Raw genomic sequence first — 15,000 nt, forward strand, 5'->3', positions numbered from 1 at the left:
CTCTCTCTCTCTCTCTCTCTCTCTCTCTCTCTCTCTCTCTCTCTCTCTCTCTCTCTCCCTCCCACTCTCTCCTTCCCTCCCTCCCCCTCTCCCTCTCCTTCCCTCCCTCCCTCCCTCTCCCTCTCCTTCCCTCTCTCCCTTCCTCTCCCTCTCCTTCCCTCCCTATCTCCCTCCCCCTCCCCTTTTCTCTCTCTCTCTTCCCCCAATTCTCTTTGAAGTTTTCCTTTCAATATTTCTGCTTCCATTATTCGTCAAATATTCCCAAAATGTCTTTTTTTTGCCGAATTAATCATTTCCTTTCAATATCATGTTTGTTCAACGATCATTTCCACCTGATAATGACGAGAATAAAGAATTAGGAAGAACAGGGGAAGAGAGAGAATAAAAAGGATGGAAAGGAGAAATAGATAAACCGGAAGAAAGAAGATTAGGAAGAACAGGGGAAGAGAGAGAATAAAGAGAAGAGAAAGGAGAAATAGATAAACCGGAAGAAAGAAGATTAGGAAGAACAGGGGAAGAGAGAGAATAAAGAGAAGAGAAAGGAGAAATAGATAAACCGGAAGAAAGAAGATTAGGAAGAACAGGGGAAGAGAGAGAATAAAGAGGAGAGAAAGGAAAATAAATAAACGGGATTGGAACCGAAAGAAAGAAGAATAGAAGTAGCGTGTAAGAAGAACAGGGGAAGAGAGAGAATAAAGAGAAGAAAAAGGAGAAATGGATAAACCAGAAGAAAGAAGATTAGGAAGAACAGGGGAAGGGAGAGAATAAAGAGGAGAGAAAGGAGAAATAGATAAACCGGAAGAAAGAAGATTAGGAAGAACAGGGGAAGAGAGAGAATAAAGAGGATGGAAAGGAGAAATAGATAAACCGGAAGAAAGAAGATTAGGAAGAACAGGGGAAGGGAGAGAATAAAGAGGAGAGAAAGGAGAAATAGATAAACCGGAAGAAAGAAGATTAGGAAGAACAGGGGAAGAGAGAGAATAAAGAGGATGGAAAGGAGAAATAGATAAACCGGAAGAAAGAAGATTAGGAAGAACAGGGGAAGAGAGAGAATAAAGAGAAGAGAAAGGAGAAATAGATAAACCGGAAGAAAGAAGATTAGGAAGAACAGGGGAAGAGAGAGAATAAAGAGGATGGAAAGGAGAAACAGATAAACCGGAAGAAAGAAGATTAGGAAGAACAGGGGAAGAGAGAGAATAAAGAGAAGAGAAAGGAGAAATAGATAAACCGGAAGAAAGAAGATTAGGAAGAACAGGGGAAGAGAGAGAATAAAGAGAAGAGAAAGGAGAAATAGATAAACCGGAAGAAAGAAGATTAGGAAGAACAGGGGAAGAGAGAGAATAAAGAGAAGAGAAAGGAGAAATAGATAAACCGGAAGAAAGAAGATTAGGAAGAACAGGGGAAGAGAGAGAATAAAGAGGAGAGAAAGGAGAAATAGATAAACCGGAAGAAAGAAGATTAGGAAGAACAGGGGAAGAGAGAGAATAAAGAGAAGAGAAAGGAGAAATAGATAAACCGGAAGAAAGAAGATTAGGAAGAACAGGGGAAGAGAGAGAGAATAAAGAGAAGAGAAAGGAGAAATAGATAAACCGGAAGAAAGAAGATTAGGAAGAACAGGGGAAGAGAGAGAATAAAGAGGAGAGAAAGGAGAAATAGATAAACCGGAAGAAAGAAGATTAGGAAGAACAGGGGAAGAGAGAGAATAAAGAGAAGAGAAAGGAGAAATAGATAAACCGGAAGAAAGAAGATTAGGAAGAACAGGGGAAGAGAGAGAATAAAGAGAAGAGAAAGGAGAAATGGATAAACCGGAAGAAAGAAGATTAGGAAGAACAGGGGAAGAGAGAGAATAAAGAGAAGAGAAAGGAGAAATAGATAAACCGGAAGAAAGAAGATTAGGAAGAACAGGGGAAGAGAGAGAATAAAGAGAAGAGAAAGGAGAAATAGATAAACCGGAAGAAAGAAGATTAGGAAGAACAGGGGAAGAGAGAGAATAAAGAGAAGAGAAAGGAGAAATAGATAAACCGGAAGAAAGAAGATTAGGAAGAACAGGGGAAGAGAGAGAATAAAGAGAAGAGAAAGGAGAAATAGATAAACCGGAAGAAAGAAGATTAGGAAGAACAGGGGAAGAGAGAGAATAAAGAGAAGAGAAAGGAGAAATAGATAAACCGGAAGAAAGAAGATTAGGAAGAACAGGGGAAGAGAGAGAATAAAGAGGATGGAAAGGAGAAATAGATAAACCGGAAGAAAGAAGATTAGGAAGAACAGGGGAAGAGAGAGAATAAAGAGAAGAGAAAGGAGAAATAGATAAACCGGAAGAAAGAAGATTAGGAAGAACAGGGGAAGGGAGAGAATAAAGAGGAGAGAAAGGAGAAATAGATAAACCGGAAGAAAGAAGATTAGGAAGAACAGGGGAAGAGAGAGAATAAAGAGGATGGAAAGGAGAAATAGATAAACCGGAAGAAAGAAGATTAGGAAGAACAGGGGAAGAGAGAGAATAAAGAGGATGGAAAGGAGAAATAGATAAACCGGAAGAAAGAAGATTAGGAAGAACAGGGGAAGAGAGAGAATAAAGAGAAGAGAAAGGAGAAATAGATAAACCGGAAGAAAGAAGATTAGGAAGAACAGGGGAAGAGAGAGAATAAAGAGAAGAGAAAGGAGAAATAGATAAACCGGAAGAAAGAAGATTAGGAAGAACAGGGGAAGAGAGAGAATAAAGAGAAGAGAAAGGAGAAATAGATAAACCGGAAGAAAGAAGATTAGGAAGAACAGGGGAAGAGAGAGAATAAAAAGGATGGAAAGGAGAAATAGATAAACCGGAAGAAAGAAGATTAGGAAGAACAGGGGAAGAGAGAGAATAAAGAGAAGAGAAAGGAGAAATAGATAAACCGGAAGAAAGAAGATTAGGAAGAACAGGGGAAGAGAGAGAATAAAGAGAAGAGAAAGGAGAAATAGATAAACCGGAAGAAAGAAGATTAGGAAGAACAGGGGAAGAGAGAGAATAAAGAGAAGAGAAAGGAGAAATAGATAAACCGGAAGAAAGAAGATTAGGAAGAACAGGGGAAGAGAGAGAATAAAGAGGATGGAAAGGAGAAATAGATAAACCGGAAGAAAGAAGATTAGGAAGAACAGGGGAAGAGAGAGAATAAAGAGAAGAGAAAGGAGAAATAGATAAACCGGAAGAAAGAAGATTAGGAAGAACAGGGGAAGAGAGAGAATAAAGAGGATGGAAAGGAGAAATAGATAAACCGGAAGAAAGAAGATTAGGAAGAACAGGGGAAGAGAGAGAATAAAGAGGAGAGAAAGGAGAAATAGATAAACCGGAACAAAGAAGATTAGGAAGAACAGGGGAAGAGAGAGAATAAAGAGGATAGAAAGGAGAAATAGATAAACCGGAAGAAAGAAGATTAGGAAGAACAGGGGAAGAGAGAGAATAAAGAGAAGAGAAAGGAGAAATAGATAAACCGGAAGAAAGAAGATTAGGAAGAACAGGGGAAGAGAGAGAATAAAAAGGAGAGAAAGGAGAAATAGATAAACCGGAAGAAAGAAGATTAGGAAGAACAGGGGAAGAGAGAGAATAAAGAGAAGAGAAAGGAGAAATAGATAAACCGGAAGAAAGAAGATTAGGAAGAACAGGGGAAGAGAGAGAATAAAAAGGATGGAAAGGAGAAATAGATAAACCGGAAGAAAGAAGATTAGGAAGAACAGGGGAAGAGAGAGAATAAAGAGAAGAGAAAGGAGAAATAGATAAACCGGAAGAAAGAAGATTAGGAAGAACAGGGGAAGAGAGAGAATCAAGAGAAGAGAAAGGAGAAATAGATAAACCGGAAGAAAGAAGATTAGGAAGAACAGGGGAAGAGAGAGAATAAAGAGGATGGAAAGGAGAAATAGATAAACCGGAAGAAAGAAGATTAGGAAGAACAGGGGAAGAGAGAGAATAAAGAGGATGGAAAGGAGAAATAGATAAACCGGAAGAAAGAAGATTAGGAAGAACAGGGGAAGGGAGAGAATAAAGAGGAGAGAAAGGAGAAATAGATAAACCGGAAGAAAGAAGATTAGGAAGAACAGGGGAAGAGAGAGAATAAAGAGAAGAGAAAGGAGAAATAGATAAACCGGAAGAAAGAAGATTAGGAAGAACAGGGGAAGAGAGAGAATAAAGACAAGAGAAAGGAGAAATAGATAAGCAGGAAGAAAGAAGATAAGGAAGAACAGGGGAAGAGATAGAATAAAGAGGAGAGAAAGGAGAAATAGATAAACCGGAAGAAAGAAGATTAGGAAGAACAGGGGAAGAGAGAGAATAAAGAGAAGAGAAAGGAGAAATAGATAAACCGGAAGAAAGAAGATTAGGAAGAACAGGGGAAGAGAGAGAATAAAAAGGATGGAAAGGAGAAATAGATAAACCGGAAGAAAGAAGATTAGGAAGAACAGGGGAAGAGAGAGAATAAAGAGAAGAGAAAGGAGAAATAGATAAACCGGAAGAAAGAAGATTAGGAAGAACAGGGGAAGAGAGAGAATAAAGAGAAGAGAAAGGAGAAATAGATAAACCGGAAGAAAGAAGATTAGGAAGAACAGGGGAAGAGAGAGAATAAAGAGAAGAGAAAGGAGAAATAGATAAACCGGAAGAAAGAAGATTAGGAAGAACAGGGGAAGAGAGAGAATAAAAAGGATGGAAAGGAGAAATAGATAAACCGGAAGAAAGAAGATTAGGAAGAACAGGGGAAGAGAGAGAATAAAGAGAAGAGAAAGGAGAAATAGATAAACCGGAAGAAAGAAGATTAGGAAGAACAGGGGAAGAGAGAGAATAAATAGAAGAGAAAGGAGAAATAGATAAACCGGAAGAAAGAAGATTAGGAAGAACAGGGGAAGAGAGAGAATAAAGAGAAGAGAAAGGAGAAATAGATAAACCGGAAGAAAGAAGATTAGGAAGAACAGGGGAAGAGAGAGAATAAAGAGAAGAGAAAGGAGAAATAGATAAACCGGAAGAATAAAGAATTAGGAAGAACAGGGGAAGAGAGAGAATAAAGAGAAGAGAAAGGAGAAATAGATAAACCGGAAGAAAGAAGAATAGGAAGAACAGGGGAAGAGAGAGAATAAAAAGAAGAGAAAGGAGAAATAGATAAACCGGAAGAAAGAAGATTAGGAAGAACAGGGGAAGAGAGAGAATAAAGAGAAGAGAAAGGAGAAATAGATAAACCGGAAGAAAGAAGATTAGGAAGAACAGGGGAAGAGAGAGAATAAAGAGGATGGAAAGGAGAAATAGATAAACCGGAAGAAAGAAGATTAGGAAGAACAGGGGAAGGGAGAGAATAAAGAGGAGAGAAAGGAGAAATAGATAAACCGGAAGAATAAAGAATTAGGAAGAACAGGGGAAGAGAGAGAATAAAGAGAAGAGAAAGGAGAAATAGATAAACCGGAAGAAAGAAGATTAGGAAGAACAGGGGAAGAGAGAGAATAAAGAGAAGAGAAAGGAGAAATAGATAAACCGGAAGAATAAAGAATTAGGAAGAACAGGGGAAGAGAGAGAATAAAGAGGATGGAAAGGAGAAATAGATAAACCGGAAGAAAGAAGATTAGGAAGAACAGGGGAAGAGAGAGAATAAAGAGAAGAGAAAGGAGAAATAGATAAGCCGGAAGAAAGAAGATTAGGAAGAACAGGGGAAGAGAGAGAATAAAGAGAAGAGAAAGGAGAAATAGATAAACCGGAAGAAAGAAGATTAGGAAGAACAGTGGAAGAGAAAGAATAAAGAGGATGGAAAGGAGAAATAGATAAACCGGAAGAAAGAAGATTAGGAAGAACAGGGGAAGAGAGAGAATAAAGAGAAGAGAAAGGAGAAATAGATAAACCGGAAGAAAGAAGATTAGGAAGAACAGGGGAAGAGAGAGAATGAAGAGAAGAGAAAGGAGAAATAGATAAACCGGAAGAAAGAAGATTAGGAAGAACAGGGGAAGAGAGAGAATAAAGAGAAGAGAAAGGAGAAATAGATAAACCGGAAGAAAGAAGAATATGAAGAACAGGGGAAGAGAGAGAATAAAAAGAAGAGAAAGGAGAAATAGATAAACCGGAAGAAAGAAGATTAGGAAGAACAGGGCAAGAGAGAGAATAAAGAGAAGAGAAAGGAGAAACAGATAAACCGGAAGAAAGAAGACTAGGAAGAACAGGGGAAGAGAGAGAATAAAGAGGATGGAAAGGAGAAATAGATAAACCGGAAGAAAGAAGATTAGGAAGAACAGGGGAAGGGAGAGAATAAAAAGGAGAGAAAGGAGAAATAGATAAACCGGAAGAAAGAAGATTAGGAAGAACAGGGGAAGAGAGAGAATAAAGAGAAGAGAAAGGAGAAATAGATAAACCGGAAGAATAAAGAATTAGGAAGAACAGGGGAAGAGAGAGAATAAAGAGAAGAGAAAGGAGAAATAGATAAACCGGAAGAAAGAAGAATAGGAAGAACAGGGGAAGAGAGAGAATAAAAAGAAGAGAAAGGAGAAATAGATAAACCGGAAGAAAGAAGATTAGGAAGAACAGGGGAAGAGAGAGAATAAAGAGAAGAGAAAGGAGAAATAGATAAACCGGAAGAAAGAAGATTAGGAAGAACAGGGGAAGAGAGAGAATAAAGAGAAGAGAAAGGAGAAATAGATAAACCGGAAGAAAGAAGATTAGGAAGAACAGGGGAAGAGAGAGAATAAAGAGGATGGAAAGGAGAAATAGATAAACCGGAAGAAAGAAGATTAGGAAGAACAGGGGAAGAGAGAGAATAAAGAGAAGAGAAAGGAGAAATAGATAAACCGGAAGAAAGAAGATTAGGAAGAACAGGGGAAGGGAGAGAATAAAGAGGAGAGAAAGGAGAAATAGATAAACCGGAAGAAAGAAGATTAGGAAGAACAGGGGAAGGGAGAGAATAAAGAGGAGAGAAAGGAGAAATAGATAAACCGGAAGAAAGAAGATTAGGAAGAACAGGGGAAGGGAGAGAATAAAGAGGAGAGAAAGGAGAAATAGATAAACCGGAAGAAAGAAGATTAGGAAGAACAGGGGAAGAGAGAGAATAAAGAGGATGGAAAGGAGAAATAGATAAACCGGAAGAAAGAAGATTAGGAAGAACAGGGGAAGAGAGAGAATAAAAAGGAGAGAAAGGAGAAATAGATAAACCGGAAGAAAGAAGATTAGGAAGAACAGGGGAAGAGAGAGAATAAAAAGGATGGAAAGGAGAAATAGATAAACCCGAAGAAAGAAGATTAGGAAGAACAGGGGAAGAGAGAGAATAAAGAGAAGAGAAAGGAGAAATAGATAAACCCGAAGAAAGAAGATTAGGAAGAACAGGGGAAGAGAGAGAATAAAAAGGAGAGAAAGGAGAAATAGATAAACCGGAAGAAAGAAGATTAGGAAGAACAGGGGAAGAGAGAGAATAAAGAGGATGGAAAGGAGAAATAGATAAACCGGAAGAAAGAAGATTAGGAAGAACAGGGGAAGAGAGAGAATAAAGAGGATGGAAAGGAGAAATAGATAAACCGGAAGAATAAAGAATTAGGAAGAACAGGGGAAGGGAGAGAATAAAGAGAAGAGAAAGGAGAAATAGATAAACCGGAAGAATAAAGAATTAGGAAGAACAGGGGAAGGGAGAGAATAAAGAGGAGAGAAAGGAGAAATAGATAAACCGGAAGAAAGAAGATTAGGAAGAACAGGGGAAGAGAGAGAATAAAAAGGAGAGAAAGGAGAAATAGATAAACCGGAAGAAAGAAGATTAGGAAGAACAGGGGAAGAGAGAGAATAAAGAGAAGAGAAAGGAGAAATAGATAAACCGGAAGAAAGAAGATTAGGAAGAACAGGGGAAGAGAGAGAATAAAGAGAAGAGAAAGGAGAAATAGATAAACCGGAAGAAAGAAGATTAGGAAGAACAGGGGAAGAGAGAGAATAAAGAGAAGAGAAAGGAGAAATAGATAAACCGGAAGAAAGAAGATTAGGAAGAACAGGGGAAGAGAGAGAATAAAGAGAAGAGAAAGGAGAAATAGATAAACCGGAAGAAAGAAGATTAGGAAGAACAGGGGAAGAGAGAGAATAAAAAGGATGGAAAGGAGAAATAGATAAACCGGAAGAAAGAAGATTAGGAAGAACAGGGGAAGAGAGAGAATAAAAAGGATGGAAAGAAGAAATATATGAACCGGAAGAAAGAAGATTAGGAAGAACAGGGGAAGAGAGAGAATAAAAAGGTTGGAAAGGAGAAATAGATAAACCGGAAGAAAGAAGATTAGGAAGAACAGGGGAAGAGAGAGAATAAAGAGAAGAGAAAGGAGAAGTAGATAAACCGGAAGAAAGAAGATTAGGAAGAACAGGGGAAGGGAGAGAATAAAGAGGAGAGAAAGGAGAAATAGATAAACCGGAAGAAAGAAGATTAGGAAGAACAGGGGAAGAGAGAGAATAAAGAGAAGAGAAAGGAGAAATAGATAAACCGGAAGAAAGAAGATTAGGAAGAACAGGGGAAGAGAGAGAATAAAGAGAAGAGAAAGGAGAAATAGATAAACCGGAAGAAAGAAGATTAGGAAGAACAGGGGAAGAGAGAGAATAAAGAGAAGAGAAAGGAGAAATAGATAAACCGGAAGAAAGAAGATTAGGAAGAACAGGGGAAGAGAGAGAATAAAGAGGAGAGAAAGGAGAGATAGATAAACCGGAAGAATAAAGAATTAGGAAGAACAGGGGAAGAGAGAGAATAAAGAGAAGAGAAAGGAGAAATAGATAAACCGGAAGAAAGAAGATTAGGAAGAACAGGGGAAGAGAGAGAATAAAGAGGAGAGAAAGGAGAAATAGATAAACCGGAAGAAAGAAGATTAGGAAGAACAGGGGAAGAGAGAGAATAAAGAGAAGAGAAAGGAGAAATAGATAAACCGGAAGAAAGAAGATTAGGAAGAACAGGGGAAGAGAGAGAATAAAGAGAAGAGAAAGGAGAAATAGATAAACCGGAAGAAAGAAGATTAGGAAGAACAGGGGAAGAGAGAGAATAAAGAGAAGAGAAAGGAGAAATAGATAAACCGGAAGAAAGAAGATTAGGAAGAACAGGGGAAGAGAGAGAATAAAGAGAAGAGAAAGGAGAAATAGATAAACCGGAAGAAAGAAGATTCGGAAGAACAGGGGAAGAGAGAGAATAAAGAGAAGAGAAAGGAGAAATAGATAAACCGGAAGAAAGAAGATTAGGAAGAACAGGGGAAGAGAGAGAATAAAGAGAAGAGAAAGGAGAAATAGATAAACCGGAAGAAAGAAGATTAGGAAGAACAGGGGAAGAGAGAGAATAAAAAGGATGGAAAGGAGAAATAGATAAACCGGAAGAATAAAGAATTAGGAAGAACAGGGGAAGAGAGAGAATAAAGAGAAGAGAAAGGAGAAATAGATAAACCGGAAGAAAGAAGATTAGGAAGAACAGGGGAAGAGAGAGAATAAAGAGAAGAGAAAGGAGAAATAGATAAACCGGAAGAAAGAAGATTAGGAAGAACAGGGGAAGAGAGAGAATAAAGAGAAGAGAAAGGAGAAATAGATAAACCGGAAGAAAGAAGATTAGGAAGAACAGGGGAAGAGAGAGAATAAAGAGAAGAGAAAGGAGAAATAGATAAACCGGAAGAAAGAAGATTAGGAAGAACAGGGGAAGAGAGAGAATAAAGAGGAGAGAAAGGAGAAATAGATAAACCGGAAGAAAGAAGATTAGGAAGAACAGGGGAAGAGAGAGAATAAAGAGAAGAGAAAGGAGAAATAGATAAACCGGAAGAAAGAAGATTAGGAAGAACAGGGGAAGAGAGAGAATAAAAAGGAGAGAAAGGAGAAATAGATAAACCGGAAGAAAGAAGATTAGGAAGAACAGGGGAAGAGAGAGAATAAAGAGGATGGAAAGGAGAAATAGATAAACCGGAAGAAAGAAGATTAGGAAGAACAGGGGAAGAGAGAGAATAAAGAGAAGAGAAAGGAGAAATAGATAAACCGGAAGAAAGAAGATTAGGAAGAACAGGGGAAGAGAGAGAATAAAAAGGATGGAAAGGAGAAATAGATAAACCGGAAGAATAAAGAATTAGGAAGAACAGGGGAAGAGAGAGAATAAAGAGAAGAGAAAGGAGAAATAGATAAACCGGAAGAATAAAGAATTAGGAAGAACAGGGGAAGAGAGAGAATAAAGAGAAGAGAAAGGAGAAATAGATAAACCGGAAGAAAGAAGATTAGGAAGAACAGGGGAAGAGAGAGAATAAAGAGGAGAGAAAGGAGAAATAGATAAACCGGAAGAAAGAAGATTAGGAAGAACAGGGGAAGGGAGAGAATAAAGAGGAGAGAAAGGAGAAATAGATAAACCGGAAGAAAGAAGATTAGGAAGAACAGGGGAAGAGAGAGAATAAAGAGAAGAGAAAGGAGAAATAGATAAACCGGAAGAAAGAAGATTAGGAAGAACAGGGGAAGAGAGAGAATAAAGAGAAGAGAAAGGAGAAATAGATAAACCGGAAGAATAAAGAATTAGGAAGAACAGGGGAAGAGAGAGAATAAAGAGAAGAGAAAGGAGAAATAGATAAACCGGAAGAATAAAGAATTAGGAAGAACAGGGGAAGAGAGAGAATAAAGAGAAGAGAAAGGAGAAATAGATAAACCGGAAGAAAGAAGATTACGAAGAACAGGGGAAGGGAGAGAATAAAGAGGAGAGAAAGGAGAAATAGATAAACCAAAACAAAGAAGATTAGGAAGAACAGGGGATGAGAGAGAATAAAGAGGATGGAAAGGAGAAATAGATAAACCGGAACAAAGAAGATTAGGAAGAACAGGGGAAGAGAGAGAATAAAGAGAAGAGAAAGGAGAAATAGATAAACCGGAAGAAAGAAGATTAGGAAGAACAGGGGAAGAGAGAGAATAAAAAGGATGGAAAGGAGAAATAGATAAACCGGAAGAATAAAGAATTAGGAAGAACAGGGGAAGAGAGAGAATAAAGAGAAGAGAAAGGAGAAATAGATAAACCGGAAGAATAAAGAATTAGGAAGAACAGGGGAAGAGAGAGAATAAAGAGAAGAGAAAGGAGAAATAGATAAACCGGAAGAATAAAGAATTAGGAAGAACAGGGGAAGAGAGAGAATAAAGAGAAGAGAAAGGAGAAATAGATAAACCGGAAGAAAGAAGATTAGGAAGAACAGGGGAAGAGAGAGAATAAAGAGAAGAGAAAGGAGAAATAGATAAACCGGAAGAATAAAGAATTAGGAAGAACAGGGGAAGAGAGAGAATAAAGAGAAGAGAAAGGAGAAATAGATAAACCGGAAGAAAGAAGATTAGGAAGAACAGGGGAAGAGAGAGAATAAAAAGGATGGAAAGGAGAAATAGATAAACCGGAAGAATAAAGAATTAGGAAGAACAGGGGAAGAGAGAGAATAAAGAGAAGAGAAAGGAGAAATAGATAAACCGGAAGAAAGAAGATTAGGAAGAACAGGGGAAGAGAGAGAATAAAAAGGAGGGAAAGGAGAAATAGATAAACCGGAAGAAAGAAGATTAGGAAGAACAGGGGAAGAGAGAGAATAAAGAGAAGAGAAAGGAGAAATAGATAAACCGGAAGAAAGAAGATTAGGAAGAACAGGGGAAGAGAGAGAATAAAGAGGAGAGAAAGGAGAAATAGATAAACCGGAAGAAAGAAGATTAGGAAGAACAGGGTAAGAGAGAGAATAAAGAGAAGAGAAAGGAGAAATAGATAAACCGGAAGAAAGAAGATTAGGAAGAACAGGGGAAGAGAGAGAATAAAGAGAAGAGAAAGGAGAAATAGATAAACCGGAAGAATAAAGAATTAGGAAGAACAGGGGAAGGGAGAGAATAAAGAGAAGAGAAAGGAGAAATAGATAAACCGGAAGAAAGAAGATTAGGAAGAACAGGGGAAGAGAGAGAATAAAGAGAAGAGGAAGGAGAAATAGATAAACCGGAAGAAAGAAGAATAGAAGAACAGGGGAAGAGAGAGAATAAAGAGGAGAGAAAGGAGAAATAGATAAACCGGAAGAAAGAAGATTAGGAAGAACAGGGGAAGAGAGAGAATAAAGAGAAGAGAAAGGAGAAATAGATAAACCGGAAGAAAGAAGATTAGGAAGAACAGGGGAAGAGAGAGAATAAAGAGAAGAGAAAGGAGAAATAGATAAACCGGAAGAAAGAAGATTAGGAAGAACAGGGGAAGAGAGAGAATAAAGAGAAGAGAAAGGAGAAATAGACAAACCGGAAGAAAGAAGATTAGGAAGAACAGGGGAAGAGAGAGAATAAAATGGAGAGAAAGGAGAAATGGATAAACCGGAAGAAAGAAGATTAGGAAGAACAGGGGAAGAGAGAGAATAAAGAGAAGAGAAAGGAGAAATAGATAAACCGGAAGAAAGAAGATTAAGAAGAACAGGGGAAGAGAGAGAATAAAATGGAGAGAAAGGAGAAATGGATAAACCGGAAGAAAGAAGATTAGGAAGAACAGGGGAAGAGAGAGAATAAAGAGGAGGGAAAGGAGAAATAGATAAACCGGAAGAAAGAAGATTAGGAAGAACAGGGGAAGAGAGAGAATAAAGAGGATGGAAAGGAGAAATAGATAAACCGGAAGAAAGAAGATTAGGAAGAACAGGGGAAGAGAGAGAATAAAGAGGATGGAAAGGAGAAATAGATAAACCGGAAGAAAGAAGATTAGGAAGAACAGGGGAAGAGAGAGAATAAAGAGAAGAGAAAGGAGAAATAGATAGACCGGAAGAAAGAAGATTAGGAAGAACAGGGGAAGAGAGAGAATAAAGAGGATGGAAAGGAGAAATAGGTAAAGCGGAAGAAAGAAGAGTAGGGAGAACAGGGGAAGGGAGAGAATAAAGACAAGAGAAAGGAGAAATAGATAAACCGGAAGAAAGAAGATTAGGAAGAACAGGGGAAGAGAGAGAATAAAGAGTAGAGAAAAAGGAGAAATGGATAAACCAGAAGAAAGAAGATTAGGAAGAACAGGGGAAGAGAAAGAATAAAGAGTAGAGAAAAAGGAGATATGGATAAACCGGAATAGAATAGAAGAATAGAAGTAACATGTAAGAAGAAAAGAAGAAAGAAGTATCACTTTATGCTCGAAAATATAACGGTTGGTTTTACGCTCGGGTTTGAAATTGGACAGTTTCCCGCGCGCGCCAAAAAAAAAAAAAAAATCCCCCGATCAGCTGATGACTTCCCCCCTCCCCTCCCCCCTCCCCCGATCAGCTGATGACTTCCCCCCCCCCTCCCCCCTCCCCCGATCAGCTGATGACTTCCCCCCCCTCCCCCCTCCCCCGATCAGCTGATGACTTCCCCCCCCCTCCCCCCTCCCCCGATCAGCTGATGACTTCTAGATCTCGGAAGACATCTTGAAGTCGAACCCCCCCCCCCTCCCCCCTCCCCCCATCTCTGGGTTACTCATAGGGTTGCCAGTGCTGTTATTATCACTGATATCTTTCAGTCGTTATTTCTGTTGTTGTTTATATTATTATCATCCTTATGAATTTATCATATTTTTATCATTATCCTTATCATCACAAACGCACACACACAAAAACACACATACATGCACATACAAAAACACACACTCATACACACACACATACATATATAGGAGAGAGAGAGAGAGAGAGAGAGAGAGAGAGAGAGAGAGAGAGAGAGAGAGAGAGAGAGAGAGAGAGAGAGAGAGAGAGGGAGAGAGAGAAGAAGGAAGGAGAGAGAAATAAATATATGTGTATCTATATCAGTATTTTACATGCACATATACATATATCATATTTTCCTCATCCTTATCATCATCTCTCTCATTCTCTCTCTCTCTCTCTCTCTCTCTCTCTCTCTCTCTCTCTCTCTCTCTCTCTCTCTCTCTCTCTCTCTCCTCTTCTCTCTCTCTCTCCTCTCTCTCTCTTCTCTCTCTCTTCTCTCTCTCTCTCTCTCTCTGTATGTATGTATGTAAATATATATATATATATATATATATATATATATATATATATATATATATATATATATATATATATATATATATATATATATATATATTCTCTCTCTCTCTCTCTCTCATCTCTCTCTCTCTCTCTCTCTCTCTCTCTCTCTCTCCCCTCCCTCCCTCCCCCCCTTCTCTCTCACCCTCTCTCCCTCCCTCCCCCTCCTCTTATTCTCTCTCTCTCTCTCTCTCCATCCCTCCCTCCCTCCCTCCCCCTCTCTCTCTCTCACCCTCTCTCCCTCCTTCCCCCTCCTCTCTCTCTCTCTCTCTCTCCCTCTCCCACTTTCCCTCCCTCTCCCTATCTCTCTCTCTCTCTCTCTCTCGCTCTCTCTCTCTCTCTCTATCTATCTATATATCTCTTTCTCTCTCTCTCCCCCTTCCTCCCTCCCTCTCTCTCTCGGTGCTTACTCGCCCTCATGTAACACAATGTTATCAGATGTTCAATAAAAGAAACATGTTCAATAAATATTAGTTTATTTACCAAAGAGTCTACAGATTTATGTTGTTTTTAGACGGTTCTCTTTTATCAGACTCTTCTCCATCTACAACCTTCATCACTGTCTTCGTCACTCATGCTCTTCGTTGCAGAGAAGATCTGGTGTCGGGTGTCGCAGTCCGGTAAAATCGACCTTATGGCTTTTTCTTTTCGTTAAGGCCGTGACGCGCTAGCCACTTTTTTCCATCAATTTTTTTTTTTTTTAACAAATTTATCTTATCGTCAATACAAATATTCTCGAATATAGCTCTTGATTTGACTATGCTTGGCTAAAAAAAAAAAAAAAAATAGTTGACGGAAAGGTCTTTTTTTCAGACGGAAACGATCATTATCGTCTGACTGGAAAATCGACAACTCGCTCAAAAATGGACAAAATTTTCAGAAAATTGTCCCAAAAATGACGGAAAAAAAATGCTAGTGTGACAGTACTTTTAGTTTGAACGTTTCACTGTACCCGTCCCTATCTATCTATCTATCTTTTTCAGATAGAAAAAGATATATAGATAATCCTCTTCGTTATATCCTTGGTAGACGCTAGCCACTCCCACTAGACACTCTTCT

The sequence above is a fragment of the Penaeus vannamei genome, chromosome 25, assembly GCF_042767895.1.
Source record: "Penaeus vannamei isolate JL-2024 chromosome 25, ASM4276789v1, whole genome shotgun sequence".
Lineage (NCBI taxonomy): Eukaryota > Metazoa > Arthropoda > Malacostraca > Decapoda > Penaeidae > Penaeus > Penaeus vannamei.